Here is a 16896-nt window from a genome sequence, read left to right as displayed (position 1 = left end):
AATGGTGGTCATGTTTCCCTGCTATTGGCCTCCTCAACCCAAGAAAAGGCCATGAACTATATCCCTCCAGCTGCCCGGCTTGTTATGTAGGCTGATGGGACAGATGGCAGTGCTGATGATAACACATTAATGAAGTGCTGTTTGCCTTCATTAAACATCACAAGCAAGTTCTTTTATTCTATAAAAAGGGTATGTAGAAAACATAGAGTGAATGTAGCCAATTAATTTAGGTTTTATTCAAAACCCCCCTGACAATGATTGACACCCAAACATACTTAATCCATTAACCATCCTGGGCTCAGGATCAATGTTTTGTCAGCAGGAAATATTTCATTTTTTAGCAGGAAGCAAGGGGAATGCCTCTGAATAATGGATTGCAGACAGACATGAAACCACCTTTGCAGAATTATGACTGAGACGGTGAAAGAGATCTAATTTCACTGACTCCATCTTGCTTCTAACCTCCAAGCTGTCTTTGTTCATTCCTGGGCAGAGGCTGAACTAACAACTTTGGGAGAAACTTAGTGTGTAGTTTATAGTTTAAACAAAGACGGTAATCACCCTACCCAGAGCAGACCTCCTTCTTCCCTGGGGACTAGACTAACATTAGCCACAGGATTAGAAATTATGATTTAGGAGTCATGCAGCTGGAGGCTACAAGATTCTGACCCTCCCTAAACTCCTACTAAGATCAGTGCTCAAGATATTTTTGCAGACCCTGAACTTGATGGATCAGTTAGCACCACCCAGATGAATAAACTGGTTTGTCTGATCTCGTAGCCCCCAGCCAGGAACTGACTCAGCGCAAGAAGACAGCTTTGACTCGCTATGATTTCATCCCTGACCAATCAGCACTCCTGGCTCACTGTGATTTCATCCCTGACCAATCAACACTCCTGGCTCACTGGCTTCCCCCCACCCACGGAATTATCCTTAAGAACTCTGCTCCCCCAATGCTCAGAGAGACTGATTCGAGTAATAATAAAACTCTGGTCTCCCACACAGCCGGCTATGCATGGATTACTCTTTCTCTATTGCAATTCCCCCCTTTGATGAATTGGCTCTGTCTGGGCAGTGGGCAAGGTGAATCCTTTGGGAGGTTACCGACGTGCCTCTGGATTGGTGTTATTTAATATTTTAAAATACATGATCTGGAGGAGGATTTTTTGTCAATGAAATCATTAAGTCTGCAGATGATGCTTAGCTCTTCTGAGCTGGAATTATCAAGGTAAATTGATGAGCTAAAGATGCTTTCAAAAGATGCACAGAAAAAAAAAACCAGAAGGTAGATTTCACTGTTAATAAGTGTATGTTGCTGCATGTTAAGAAGAAATGATTCAGATAGTTTCAGAACAAGATCTAAGTACTGTTAGAGACGTCACACAAAATGGCAAGAAAATGTAGACCCATAATCAGGAAAATAAAACTTGAAAACACATTTCCAGAGTAGTGTGTGTGTGTGTGTGTATACCTGGATAACAAATGCTCTTGGGTGATTTATATTATCAGAAGCACATGCGTATACCTCATGAAGACACCCACTGCCCTTCTTTTTTTTTTTTTTTTGACACGGAGTGTCACTCTGTCTCCCAGGCTGGAGTGCAGTGGCACAATCTTGACTCAGTGCAAGCTCCACCTCCTGGGTTCACTCCATTCTCCTGCCTCAGCCTCCCAAGTAACTGGGACTACAGTAGCCCGCCACCACGCCCGGCTAATTTCTTTTTGTATTTTTAGTAGAGACTGGGTTTCACCATGTTAGTCAGGATGGCTACGATCTCCTGACCTCGTGATCCGCCCACCTCGGCCTCCCAAAGTGCTGGGATTACAGGCGTGAGCCACCGTGCCTGGCCAAAAATTCCTTTAATGTTATTTATTTATGTCAATTTTTTATTATGAAAATTTCAAATATACAAAAATGGGAAAAGGGAGCATTCAAGTCAATTGTTTCTAATTGTATCTATTGTTGTGTATCTATAAAATTGTGCATATATATTAATTGGCCAGATTTAGTCATTCTGCAACATAAATATACTTCAAAACATCATGTTGTACAGAGTTATACATACAATTTTATCTGCCAATGTAAAAAAAAAAAAGGAAACTGAATTTAAGAAAGTACTTCTGAGGGTCTCTCTGTCCGCTGGCCTAAAAATATCAACAATAAACCAATAAAAACAAATAATGCTGGAGATGGCGGCTGCTCTAGCAGGCTGGATCTGAGTGAAAACAGTGGCCAGAATGTTCCAGCCTATCTGAGTGGACAAGTACTAGGACCGACTGGGGGAAATGTCATTTATTTTATTTTTTAAATTTTTTTTGAGACAGTGTCTCATTCTGTTGCCGAGGCTGGAGTGCAGTGGCATGATCTTGGCTCACTACAACCTCTACCTCATGAGTTCAAGCAATTCTCCTGCCTCAGCCTCCTGAGTAGCTGGGATTACAGGTGCACACCACTATGCCCAGCTAATTTTTGTATTTTTAGTAGAGGTAGTGTTTCACCATGTTGGTCAGGCTGGTCTCAAACTCCTGACCTTGTGGTCTGCCCGCCTTGGCCTCCCAAAGTACTGAGATTGCAGGCATGAGCCACTGTGCCAGGCCAGGAAATGTCATTTAAATCACTGAGGCCAGAGGGCTTTTTGTTGCTGCAGTGTTATTCACCCACTGCTGACTGAAAGATGGTTTTGGCAGTTTGATGGTGGCATTTTTACACAACCATAGCAGAATTTAGAAGGGCAGTGGGTGGAGGTGGGAGTTGTGGTCCTTTTGTTTGTCTCTATATCTTTATTGCAGAAGAAAAAGAAGTCCTCACAGTCTCAGAAGAGGTCTCCTCACATCTCACTGGCTGCGGTTGGGTTATATATCTAAGCCCTAATTGCCAGAGAAGTTGGAAAGGGCATGTCTGTCACATCTTTGAAATCACCTTTGCAAAAATTACATCAGTGAGAAAATTATGGCATTGTGGGAGATCTGATCGAGCCAATGCTGCTCTGGCCTTCAGCCTTCAAGCTGCCCTTAATTATTCCTGGGCTTAAGCAAAACTAATTTTGGGAGACATTTAGTTTATAGTTAACGTGGTAATAGCACTTCCCCAAACTCAACTGCCTGTGTAAAGCTAATGAGAGGCCACTGGGCTGGGAGGAGAGAGAAGGCTGAATTCTGCTAAGGTGCAGCTATAAAAAATTGCCAGCCATTATTCTGGAAGTCACAAGATATGCAAATTCCCAGTTACTCCTGCAAATAACATTCCTACTGGAGAACCTAGGGTTGGCCTTTTGAGATACCTTTATAGGTTTTTTGCGTGTCTGATACAGATGACTCCACCTGGACCTCCCAAATGCTCCTGTGGCCCCACCCAGAAGCAACCCAGCTGGCAGGAGGACAATTTCCCACACGCCTGCGATTGCACCCCAGCCAATCAGCAGCAAGCACCCATTGCCTAGCCACCCCCACCCCTTCCCCAGCCAATCAGCAGCAAGCATCCATTGCCTAGCCACCCCCACCCCTTCCCCAGCCAATCAGCAGCAAGTACCCATTGCCTAACCACCCCCGCCCCTTCCCCAAACTACCTTCGAAAAATCCTAGCCCCCAAATGCTTGGGGAGATTGACTTGAGTCATAACTCCGTCTCCTGTATGGCATGGCCAGCCTCACACCAATTAAACTCTTTACTGCAATGCCAAGCCTCTGTGAATTGATTTTGTTTGTGCAGTGAACAGAAAGAACACTTCAGGCAGTTACATTTCCTTTCCTTTTTTTTTTTTTTTTTTTTTTTGAGACGAAGTTTCGCAACCTTGGTTCACTACACACTCTGTTTCCCTGGTTCAAGCGATTCTCTTGCCTCAGTCACCCAAGTAGCTGGGATTACAGACGCCCGCCACCATGCCTGGCTAAAATTTTTTTTTTTTTTTTTTTTTTAGTAGAGATGGAGTTTCATCATATTGGCCAGGCTGGTCTTGAACGCCTGACCTCAGGTGATTCCCCCGCCTTGGCCTCCCAAAGTGCTGGGAATTACAGGCGTGAGCCACCACGCCCGGTGGCAGTTACATTTTCTATAGCCTTCTAGAGTGGAAAAAGGGATCTTCCAGAAAAGTAGAGGCGGGCTGGCAGTTGAGTGTGCAAACAGGACTGACCACAGCATTAGATGTGTAAGTGAATAAGAGTAGGGGAGGCTTCGTGGTTAAAAGCTTGGGCTTTGGAGAATGTCTTAGTTCAGGCTGCTGGAACAAATGACCATTGACCGTGACATGAAAAACAGAAATGTGTTTTTCACAGTTCCGGAGGCTGGCCCTTTGAGTTAGGGTCGGGATGGTCAGGTTCTGGAGTGAGCCGTCATAGGGGCTGCAGACAGCATTCTTCTCCCTGCGTCCTCACGTGGCTGAAGGAGCACTGCAGAGCTCCTTTCTGTAGATAGTGTCAGAGATGTTTGAACCAGAGCAACTCCATCTTGAATAGGGGCTGGGTAAAATGAGGCCAAGACCTACTGGGCTGCATTCCCAGACGGTTAAGGCATTCTGTGTCACAGGATGAGACAGAAGGTCTGCACAACATACAGATAATAAAAACCTTGCTGATAAAACAGGTTGCAGTAAAGAAGCCAGCTAAACCCCAACAAAACCAAGATGGCAATGAGAACAACCTCTGGTCGTCCTCACTGCTACACTCCCACCAGTGCCATGACAGTTTACAAATGCCATGGCAATGCCAGGAAGTCACCCTATGTGATCTAAAAAGGGGAGGCATGAATAATCCACCTCTTGTTTAGCAAATAATCAAGAAATAATGGTAAAAATGGGCAACCCGCAGCCCTCAGGGCTGCTGTGTCTGTGGAATAGCCATTCTTTATTTATCCCTTTCCTTTCTTAATAAACTTGCTTTCACTTTACTATATGGACTCACTCTGAATTCTTTCTTGTGCAAGATCCGAGAACCCTCTTTTGGGGTCTGGATCCAGACCATTTTCCAGCAACAATAGGGCACTAATTTCATGGGAATTCCATCTACCTTCATGACCCAATCACCTCCAAAGGCCCCACCTTCTATGATTGCTGGGAGGTTAGTATTTCAACCTCTGAATCTAGAGGAGACAAAAACATTTGGTCTCCAACGGAGATAGTCACTTCTGGGTTCGAATTCTGATCTCTCAACTCAGTAGTGCCATAACCCTGGGAAAATCACTCTGAGCCTCAGTCTTTTCATCTACAAAATGCAGAGATAATTACAGTGTATCTCACAGGTTTGTGGGAAGAGTTAAGTGACTCAAAACATGCAGAGTAGACAGTCCCAGTGCCCATCAACTGACACTGCAAGCAGAAAGAGAAAGAGGAGAAAAGCTGAGACCTGCTGTGTGGCAGGCAGGGTGTGAGGTACTTCCTAAGTCATATTACTTTTCCTCTTGTCATTATAATAATCCTCTGAAAAGAAATGTGATCCAACACTGTCACTTACCCGGGAAATCCTAGTAACAGGATCCTAACACAATCCAAACCCCAAAAGAGGGTTCTTGGATCTTGCGCAAGAAAGAATTGAGTCCATATAGTAAAGTGAAAGCAAGTTTATTAGAAAGAACACTGAGGAAGGAAAGGGCAGCAAGAATCAGTGCACAGGAAAATCATTAAGCAAAGCCTTCATTAGGCTGGTTAGATCATTGATCTTAAGAGAAAAGTTTAGCCAATGGGAAAAGATTCAACTTGGAGGTGCAAACACAAATTCTATGGGGTTGAATGAATAGAGAGGTCCTTGTGGTTTTGTTGTTGTTGTTTCGAGATAGAGTTTCACACTTGTTGCCCAGGCTGGAGTGCTGCGGTGCGCTTTGGGAGGCTGAGGCGGGCGGATCACGAGGTCAGGAGATCGAGACCATCCTGGCCAACATGGTGAAACCCCGTCTCTAATAAAAATACAAAAAATTAGCAGGTCATGGTGGCATGTGTCTGTAATCACAGCTACTCGAGAAGCTGAGACAGGAGAATCACTTGAACCTGGGAGGCGGAGGCTGCAGTGAGCTGAGATAGTGCCATTGCACTCCAGCCTGGGCAACAGAGGGAGACTCTGCCTCAAAAAAAAAAAAAAAAAAAAAAAAAAGATAAATGAGTTTTTCTAAAGTTATATGTGGCGTTTGAGAGAATGGTCATTGTATTATCTTCCATTCAATTTTTAAACAGTTTTCTTGAGTTGTAATTCATATACCATACAGTGTACCCAACTAAAGTACAAACTTCAATTTCTTTTCTTGCTTTTCTTTTTTTGAGATGGGGTCTCACTCTGGGGTATTCATTTTCCTTTCTTGACTGCCTTTCTTTCTTTCTTTTCTTTCTTTCCTTCCTTTCTTTCCTTGGTCTTTCACTTAAAGGTGAAAGAAACATACATTCTGCCCAGGATGGAGTGCAGTGGTGCAATCACAGCTCACCGCAACCTCCACCTCCCCAGATGACCCTTCTTCCTCAGCCCTCCTGAGCAGCTGGGAATACAGGTGGGTGCCATCATGCCCAGCTAATTTTTGTATTTTTAGTAGAGACAAGGTTTTGCCCAGGCTGGTCTTGAACTCTAGTCTCAAGAGATCTGCCTGTCTCAGCCTCCCAAAGTGCTGGGATTACAGGCATGAGCCATCATGTCTGGCTTTTTTTCTTTTCTTTTTTTTTTGAGACGGGATCTCATTCTGTCACCCGTTTAGAGTGCAGTGGTATGATCACTGCTCACTGCAGTCCCCATTTCTAAATTTGATGTTTTTTTTTCTTTCTTTTTTTTTTTTTTTAGTAAATTTTAAAAGTTGTACAAATAAGACTACAATCTAATTTTAGGACATATTTATCACCTAAAAAAATACCCATTAGTATTCATCTCAAATCAAATCCCTCCTGACTCCATTTCCTGACAATCATTAATGTACCTTTACTACTGTAGGTTTGCCTATTCTGGACATTTCCTATACATGGGGCAATGTGGTCCCTGGCCTTGTGTGTCTGGCCTCTTTCACTCAGTATGATGTGTTCTAGGTCCATTTCCAGCATACATTGGTACTTCACTCCTTCCGGCACTAGATAATATTCCATTGTATCAATACACGACCTTTTGTTTATCCATTCACCTGCCCGTGGGCATTAAGGTTGCCTTCACTTTTTGACTATTATAAATATGATCACTATGAAGTCCATGTAGAGTTTTTGTGTGGCTCTATATTTTTCATTTATTCTGACATTCAGTGTTTAAGCAACTTTTTCTCCTTTTATGATTTAAATAAATGCATTTTTTCCACCATGGCTGGGTTTTGTTACCTATAAGTTTTAAGTATTTTAATTGACTTCTAACAATAAAATTCTACTGGTTACAATAAGCAGATGAATCGTTCTCAAAATTGCATCAATAAGATAAATTTCATTTTTATTTTCATGGCACTCTTTCATGTCAAAAGTAGAAGATATTGTTAGACATAATTGAAATCTCTACCCGTTTGTGTCCCTGAGTAATGAAAACCCTCTCATGTGTCTAGACCTGGTCATATTTAATTTAAAGTATTGTAATGATTCATTTATTTGGTTTCATGCCTTGTAATTATACTCAAATGTTGCATCAAAAGGGTGAATTTTCTGTGAATATAAAGCCTCAGACTCAATGAAAACAAATAATTGAAATGCAAAACACGAGGCCCTTTGTTCACTGAAGTGTAAGGTGAAGCTTTCCATTGAGGGCAATGGCGCCAGCCCAGTGAGCAAACCCAGGGTGCCCGTGACACAGGTCTCAATCCCCAGTTGTCCCCATAAGGCACCCCCACCCACTGAGATCTGCAGGAAGGGGTAACCCCACCCTGGGCATTACAATCACAATGAAGGGGTGGTAGGAATAAGAATGGGTTTACTTTTACTGAGTCACGGAGACCCTGAAGGCCTGACCAGTCATCTCAGAAATGCAAATATGGAGAAGAAATTGAGGATCATTTTCACCTTAACTCCTGTGACTCATAGAGGGGTCACCAGGAACCCAGGCTGGTGGAACCCTCAACAGCCAGGACATAGGTGACTTGGGCTGCTTTACAGAGGTAGATTGAGTCAAGCGATCTGGGGAGTAAATAATATTTCAGGAAATTGTTCAGATCACTTCCAAGCACCATATACCTTCTGGGAACATTTTGGAAGCCGTCATTTAGTGTAAATAGCAAGTAGCTACTCAGCATTTTTATGTACTTATCAAAGATGGTCTACAGAGGCTTTTCTAGTGAAAACATCCTCATGACATTTAAAGCTTCTATGTTCTTTGCTGCTGCTTTCACTTAAAGGTGAAAGAAACACTTACGCATTCCTAAATATTTTATAAAGACCTTCATTCATAGCCATAATCATGTAGTCTCCATTTTACTCTAATTAGTCCACCATTTGTACATAAGGTGACAGCCATTCATAAAACAAAAACAAAACAAAACAAAACATACACACGAAAAATCACCACGAGACTCCAGATAGACCTGTTTTTATTTGGGGTCTTAAATAGGAATCCCTGAGACACATCTATTTGTGAAGCTAAAAGCATCTGGGTTTGAATTCAGGGTTAGGCACTAACATGTTGTTCCCTTTGACGCCTTTAATGTTACTTCTTAGTCTTTGTAATTCTGAATCATGAAAACTTATTTGAGCAATTTATGTATCAGTCAATAAAGCAAAAAAAAAAAAAAAAAAAAAAAATGCCTGTGTGAAGAAATGGGCTGTCCTGGGTAGGGCTGTGCTCCCAAAGGACTCCTTAGGCCTGAATGTTAAGCTTTATATGGCCGGGGGATTGCTGTATCTGGTTTACTGCTGTGGCCGAGGGTGCAAGTTGGCATAGAGCAGATGATCAACAAACAGATGTTGAACTGATTGAAAGTATAGAGTCTTGCTCCTCATCAACCCACTCCACTCCACTTTCTCGTTTCATGCCTTCCAAGGGTTTTGTGACATTCTCGAGGGAAGAGTGAGATCTTCTTTTCAGTAAACTCATGGTGTATGTGGGGGTTACTTATTTGGGTTGGGGTTGCTACATTGAGACAGGAGCGTTGAGTTACCCATTCTTCTATCTATTGAGGAAGTCTGCAGCTAATTTCCAGGCTTGGTCTTTTAGTATGAATGAAAATGTGCACATCTTAGTGAAACACAAGATTCTCAATAGGTGCTCCAGCCTAGACGATGAGACTGATGGTCCTACTCAGAGGGCACTTGGATTGCTAAGAGACAAGTGCTTCCAGGTAAGAGGAAAATGGAAGTACATCTGTATTAGTCAGGTATTGATGTTGCATAACACAACTCAATAAGTGAAAACAACAAAAATCTATTCTTTCTCACCCTAGTATGAGTCAGTTGAGAGACATGGTTGGGTAGAAATAAATATTTTTGAAAAACCATCTAATCCACCAGAACATGTTTCTAATAATTTTTCATGTTTTAAAAATTCTTCAAAGAATCCTTCCTTAACATTCCACACATTGGAAAGTTAGTCTTGAAAACTCTCATGCTGCCACACACCTTTACCTCCTAAATTATTTAAGTTTATAATTATGCAATTTATTTTGAATATTTTTGAATCAGCATCCCCATTTTTGACACCAGAAAGTAAGTTCAGTCAGGGAAAGTCTATTTTATTTTATTTCATTTTTTCATAAGGTGTAGGATTGTGTCCAGCATATAGGCATCACCCAACAGTTATTTAATAAAAAAACAAATACATGAATCTTCCCTATGAATAAAAAATGTGGTTTCTGGCCAGGCACGGTGGCTCACACCTGTAATCCCAGCACTTTGGGAGGCCAAGGCGAGTGGATCACCCGAGGCCAGGAGTTCAAGACCAGCCTGGCCATTTCTACTAAAAATACAAAAATTAACCAGGTGTGGTGGTACTCGCTTGTAATCTCAGCTACTCAGGAGGCTGAGACAGGAGAATCACTTGAACCTGAGAGGCGGAGGTTGCAATGAGCCGAGATAGCACCACTGCACTCCAGCCTGGTGACAAGAGTGAAACTTCGTTTCAAAAAAAAAGAAAATGTGGCTTCTGAAATACCTGGAGCAGATATAAACACTGTCTTGAAATTTACGTATTTATCTTACAATATAATTTGAGCACCAGTGGTGTGGCAAACCTGAGATGCTGTCTTAATACAATACTCGTGTGCGTTCTAAGTGCCAGGTTGAAGTATTTGAGTTACATAACATCTCTATTATCATGTAGCTTATATCTGTAGACAGGCAGATAATCAATGCATAAGACATTCAAAGATTGATTCTAGGTAGGGATAAGTGTTATGAAGAAAATTAATTAGGTAGGTGAGGGAGAGTGATATTGGGGTTAGGGTGGTGATATGGTTTGGGTCTGTGTCCCCACCCAAATCTCATGTTCAGTTGTAGTCTCCCATGTTGGAGCTGGGGCCTGCTGGGAGGTGACTGGATCCTGGGGGTGGTTTCTCATGGCTGAACACCATTCCCATTGTAGTGATAGTGAGTTGTACCAAATCTGGTCATTGAAAAGCCTGCAGCACCTCCCCCTTCTCTCTTCCTTCAGCTCTGGCCATGTACGATAAGCCTGCTTTCCCTTTGCCTTACACCATAATGAAAAGTTTCCTGAGGCCTCCCCAGCTATGCTGCTTGTACAGCCCGCGGAAGTGTGTGCCAATTCAACCTCCTTTCTTCATGCAATACCCAGTCTCAGGTGTGCATAACAGTGCAAGAATGGATTAATATAGGTTGCCACTTTGGATGTTGGCGGCTAAAGAAGGTCTCTGAAGAAGGAATTTATGCTGGAAAATACAGAGGCAGTTGATTTCAGGTTTAGTTAACAGCACATACAAAGGCCCTGGGGTGGGCACGGATTTCCTGCATTGTAGGACCAGAAGTCAGGTCACTACTACTGTGACCTATGAGGAAGTGAGATCAAGAAATGCACTGGGGGTAGAGCAGTAGCCACATGGGCCACAGCAGACAGTTGGGCATATTTTCAGTGTCAAGTGAGGCCCCTTCCACTTTGAAAATTGGAGTGTCATGACACGGTCTGGGTTTTGCAAAGATGATCCTGCCTGGGGCATGGATGATGGACTATGAGGACGGTCGAGTTAGAAGGCCATGGAGATGGTGATGGTCCAGAACAGGGCTGTAGCCATGGACATGACTTCAGAGATGACACTGCCTTATGGCTGACTGAGGTGGGCACCCCCAGTCCTGCATTTCACTAAACCTTAAGTCATAAAACCTCACTTTGTGGAAATGGAATGAGGCTCCTCTAAATGTGTTACTTCTAAAAGTTGCTGAATGGGAAAACTTAAATTGCTCAGTCCAGTTCTGCACACCCCGTGTCCCCTACAGATTATTCTGCCGAGAGTTCTGGGGTGCTTTGGGTGAGGAGCTATGAGAGAGGAGGCAAGCAGGAACCCAGCAGCCTCAGGCATGGCCCTCTCAGCATCTTGGCCCAGTAGAGCTTGAAGACATGGAAGGGCCTTGAAATGTTCTTTGTCGAGCAACTTTTTGGGCATACTTCCCTCCTCTATGAAATCATGAAACACAGAAATGCTGTGATGAGAATGACAAGGGAGGCCTGGATGTAGTCAGCTCAAAGCCCCCACTCCAAATCAGACCTCACTGCACATTTGATTAACTCTAGGCTTGGGAGCAAAGATTGGCAACTGCTCCTCTAACCATCTGAATTTTACAAAGAAAGAAAGAAAACACAAACAGGCAGTTCACCTGGTAAGATCATACTGGTTTCCTCTATGGAGTCTAGACTAGAAACATGGCTCAACCCTCTCGAACCCTCTTTTACAATCACAATGATGATTTTTATTTCAATATTAACACTTACATCGTACCTATTAGGTACCACAGACTATGCTAGCAATTGAGCTTTTCTTATTTCATTTAAATTATAAAAGTACTCAGCAAGACAGTTATTTGTAGGTTTCAATATTTAAGACTAGAGTAGCCTAACTCAGTGTTACCCAAAGCCTAGGTCATAACCACTGATTTAATTTGAGGTAATTATTGGTCCATGATTATATCATTGAATAACATTGAATCATACAGCGGTTCCCATTGCTTTTTCAGTGCAGAGTATTAAAACAGTTTAACATTAGGAAGATTATTGTTAACATCACTTGAATACTTTGTAATCCCCCTTTAATCAGGACTACAGCCTGTCTCATTTCAAGAACCATTGACATGGATCAGTCTCAGGATGTGGTTTAATAATGTCACCATGTTTTCCCTGGCTTGATGCTCCTCTTAACTTTGGTTTATGACAAGCAATTCTAATTTTCTATTCATAAGATAACATAAAATATCTTGAAAACAAATCAATTTGTGTGGATCTGTTCAAAAAATATTTCATGAATAGGACAGGTGTTTTATAAATATTGCAAAATTTATAAAGGTGATTTGTGGAGGTACAGGGATAAGGCCAAAATTATGACTGTAACAGCTGGAGTTTGAGGAAAATGGGGGTAACTCGTTTTCCTCAACTCCCCTTTACATCGCTTACAGCTAGGAAAGATGCCTGCCAAATTCAAGCTCAATGTTTCCTAATGGGCAGTGGTCACAGAAACCTTTGTACTTTAGAGAATCCTTAGAAAGCTACAGAACATGTGGCCGTCAGGCAGCATCAAGGATAGTTCACAGTGACCCTATTTCCCCTCCCCTTTCCCCCTTTTAAAAGTTGAATTAGCTGCAAAGAGCAAGTGTGCATTCTTTTTTATGGCTGTGTAGTATTCCACAGTGTATATGTACCACTTTTTCTTTATTCAGTGTACCACTGATGGGCACACGGGTTGATTCCATGTCTGCCATTATGAGTAACGCAGCAGTGAACACGGGAATGCATGTGTCTTTCTGGAGGAATGACTTATTTTTGTTTGGGTATATACCCAGTAATGGGATGGCTCAATTGGATGGTAGGTCTGTTTTAAACTCTTTAAGAAATCTCCAGACTGCTTTTCACAGCTGGATGGAGCTGGAAGCCATAATTCTAAGCAAATTAACTCAGGAACAGAAAACCAAATACTGCGTGTTCTCCCTTATAAGTTGGAGGTAAACATTGAGCACACATGGGCATAAATATGTGAACAACAGACACTGTGGATTGCTAGAAGGTAGAGGGAGAGGGCAGCGGGTTAAAAAACTACTTATCAGGTACAATGTTCACTACCTGTGTGACAGAATCTATCCTCCAAATCTCAGTATCACACATGTATATTCCCATATAACAAGTCTGCACATGTGCCCCCTGTATCTAAAATAAAAGTGAAATTAAAAAACAAAAAGCAAAAAACAAAAAACAGAATTGGCACATAAGTAGAGTGAACATATAATTTATGGTCCAGACCAGGACTCTTTGAAAGCAAAAGGGGTCACTCTTATTATTACATTAGGAAAACAGGTCCCTAAAATGCAACTGTACCAAATAAACTGGAATATATGGTCACCTTATTAGTAAACCTAACTGTCCACCCTATTCATGAGCAGTCACTCTGAGCTTTAAAGTTAGATTGGGCCTGGTGTGGAGGTGACTCAGGCCTGTAATCCCAGCATTTTGGGAGGCCGAAGTGGGTGGATCACCTGAGGTCAGGGGTTCAAGAGCAGCCTGGCCAACATGGTGAAATCCTGTCTCTACTCAAATACAAAAATCAGTCAGGCATGGTGGTGGCCCCTGTAATCCCAGCTACTCGGGAGGCTGAGGCAGGAGAATTCGCTTGAACCCGGGAGGCGGGGGTTGCAGTGAGCTGGGCAACAGAATGAGACTCCATCTACAAAAAAAACAAAAAACAAAAACAAAAAACACACAAACACACACAAGAAAACAGCTAGACTGGTTCATCATCCCTGAAGAAAAGGTGTAATTGCTGGTTTTATTTGTATATATAGATGCGGTGACCAATCATCAGGACAGAATTTCCTCATGCCTGTGGTCTTGACTATGCTGGGTCTTGAATTGGCTCTGTGGGAACTAATTCTCTTTTTATGGGGATCTGTGTTTAAAACTCAGCCTCTTCCCCTAGTGACTAGTATGTGCTCTGGGGATCTGATTTCTATCATTGAGCCTTGGCTTAGAGCTCTGCACTGTCCAGGTAGAATAAACCGGACGCTTCAGAAATCTTGTTGAAATTCCCTTCAGAGGAAATGGTAGCTCCCGTTTGAAAAGGAGCTGAAAGAACTCCTCTTGTTCTTAATGTGCCCATGTTCAATTGCTCTCACATTCCTTCATTTGTCCCAAACGGGACAGATTTAGTTTCTTGCAGAACGCAATTCCGAAATCTGGAGCTCCACACCCCATCTGTCCCAATGGCACCTGCAGGTTCCTCTTCCTTTCTGAGTTACTCATTTTCACAGTTCAGCTCTTACAACACGGAGAAATATTTTAACCAAGATAATCAACATAACAGCCACAGGATGTTGAAAAAAAGTCTTCTTCCAAAATAATCCAGTCATCCCTCCTTTATGAATACTTGCATCTTGTTTCTCCATCAACATCAGATGTTTGAAGAGGTAAGTTGGTGGTAAGTGTTGCGTTCTGTGCTGGGGCTAAGATGTTGTGATACTGTGAGGTCAGAGAATGAGGTTCCTTGTGCACACCATGTGTTTCAGAGGAACTGAGTAATGACCCTGTGGCAACTGGGAAAACAGCAGTCTGTTTAACAAGGCCCTGCAAGGCTGTTCATTTAAACCCTGTCCTATTCCCTGGTGACTCAGCCAAGCGAGCCAAGGTGGAAACTGTTTTCAAAGCCTGTTGGTTTAGCGATGTTTTCAAGTTCCCTAAATCTTTAATGGTTGAATAGTTTTCTGCAGCTCTGAAAATTCTTCAGTGCAAAGACAACCTCTGCTCCTCATTTGTTATCTTCTAGAATGCAAGTGAGGTTTTTTTTCTCACCTCAATTAATTTAGCTTAGGGATTTTATATTTTAATTGAAGTGGCAGTTTTTATAAATATTCATCAAACATTAATAAATTTCCAGGGTCATCAGGCGATGTGGCAAGAAGGAAGAACAGGGAGGAAGCATGCCTCCTGGAGCAAGCTCCCGCTCATGCATATGCATAAGTAGCTCTAGGTCCTAGTAGAGCCCAGCAGTCTAGTGTTCATCTGTCTGTTCAATAAGAATTTACTGAAAGCCAATAGGCATGAGGTGTGTGGATGGGATCTGTGGATGCAGGGTGAGCAAGGCATGTCTACCTACCTACAGCCATATCTTTCTGTAAATTTACCCACCTAACTGTGGTACAGTTACACCTACACCTACATCATAGCTCCAGCTCACTGTCAACATCTATGTATCTTATTAGGTTGGCGCAAAATAATTGCAGATTTTGCCATTACTCTTAATTACTTTTAACGACAGAAACTGCAATTGCTTTTGCACCATCCTAATACATTTACACGTATGTACACACTCATATATATATATATGCACACATGTATATTTGCATATATATAAAACTATGTATTTGCATATGTGTCACAAATACCTACAGGCATATATATGTGCACGTAGGTATTTGCAAATACATTTTTTAAATGTTTGTGGTATGTAGTAGGTGTATATATTTATGGGGTACATGAGACAGGCAATACATAATAATCATGTCTTGGAGAAAGGGGTATGCATCCCTTCAAATGTTTATCCTTTGTGTTACAAACAATCCAATTATACCCTTTTAGTTATTTTAAAATGTACAATTAAGTTATTATTGAGTATAGTCACCCTCTTGTGCTATCGAAGAGTAGGCCTTATTCATTCTATTTTGTACCCATTAACCATCCTCACTTCCCCCAAAACCCCCCAATCCTTCCCAGCCTCTGCTAACTATCCTTCTATTCTCTATGTCCGTGAGTTTAATTGTTTTTTATATTTCAATCCCACAAGTAAGTGAGAGCCTGCGACGTTTTTCTGTCTGTGAGTGGCTTATTTCACTTAACATAATGACCGTCAGTTCTATCCATGTTGTTGCAAATGACAGCAGCTAATTCTTTTTTTAATGTTTTCTTTTTTTTTTTTTTTTTGAGACGGAGTCTCGCTGTGTCTCCCAGGCTGGAGTGCAGTGGCGTGATCTCGGCTCACTGCAAGCTCCGCCTCCCGGGTTCACGCCATTCTCCCGCCTCAGCCTCCCAAGTAGCTGAGACTACAGGCGCCCGCCACCACGCCCGGCTAGTTTTTTGTATTTTTAGTAGAGACGGGGTTTCACCATGTTAGCCAGGATGGTCTCGATCTCCTGACCTCGTGATCCACCCGCCTCGGCCTCCCAAAGTGCTGGGATTACAGGCTTGAGCCACCGCGCCCGGCCAACAGCATCTAATTCTTTTTTATGGTTAAGTAGTACTTCATTGCATATTATAAGCTCTACATTGTCTTTATCCATTCATCTGTTGGTGGACACTCAGGTAGCTTCCAAATCTTAGCCTATTATCAGTGCTGCCACAAACTGGGAGTGCAGATATCTCTTCAATATATTGATCTCCTTTCTTTCAGGTATGTACCCAGCAGTGGCATTGCTGGGTCATATGATAGCTCTATTTTCAGTTTTCTGAGGAACCTCCAAACTCTTTTCCATAGTGGTTGTGCTAAGTTACATTTCCACCAACAGTGTGAGAGGCTTCTCTTTTCTCTACATCCTTGCCAGCATTTGTTATGGGCTGTCTTTTGGGTATAAGTCACTTTAACTGTGGTGAGATGACACCTTGCTGTTTTGATTTGCATTTCTCTATTTGCACACATATTAAGTATATGTATGGCATCTATAGACGATAGATATAGCTAAAGGCATAAAATCATAAAAGCAGAACACAAAGCATTGGGGAAAAAGAAGGGGTCAGAGAGTTCATGGCACAAAATATTGACTGGACAGAATTAAAATTATCCATTCTTTGTATGTTTATCCATTTTGTCAGTCAGTATAAGCCAGGTTTTGCTGTA

General features: G+C 42.1%; 1 protein-coding gene across 10 annotated transcripts in view; it reads right to left on the bottom strand.

Moving 5' to 3' along the window:
• Positions 1-16896, bottom strand: part of LOC114670999 (uncharacterized) — a 142213-nt gene that overhangs the window by 26127 nt on the left and 99190 nt on the right. The window contains exon 2 of one of the 10 annotated variants that reach the window (XR_013400732.1): positions 3562-5883. The exons of the other annotated variants lie outside the window; for them this stretch is intronic. The gene's annotated coding sequence lies outside the window, so the exon portion shown is untranslated. Of the gene's footprint in view, positions 1-3561; positions 5884-16896 lie in introns of those variants that run through there. 10 annotated transcript variants of the gene reach the window in all.

The sequence above is a fragment of the Macaca mulatta genome, chromosome 11 (assembly GCF_049350105.2).
Source record: "Macaca mulatta isolate MMU2019108-1 chromosome 11, T2T-MMU8v2.0, whole genome shotgun sequence".
In the NCBI taxonomy this organism is placed as follows: domain Eukaryota; kingdom Metazoa; phylum Chordata; class Mammalia; order Primates; family Cercopithecidae; genus Macaca; species Macaca mulatta.
This window is presented reverse-complemented; position numbering and strand designations above follow the sequence as displayed.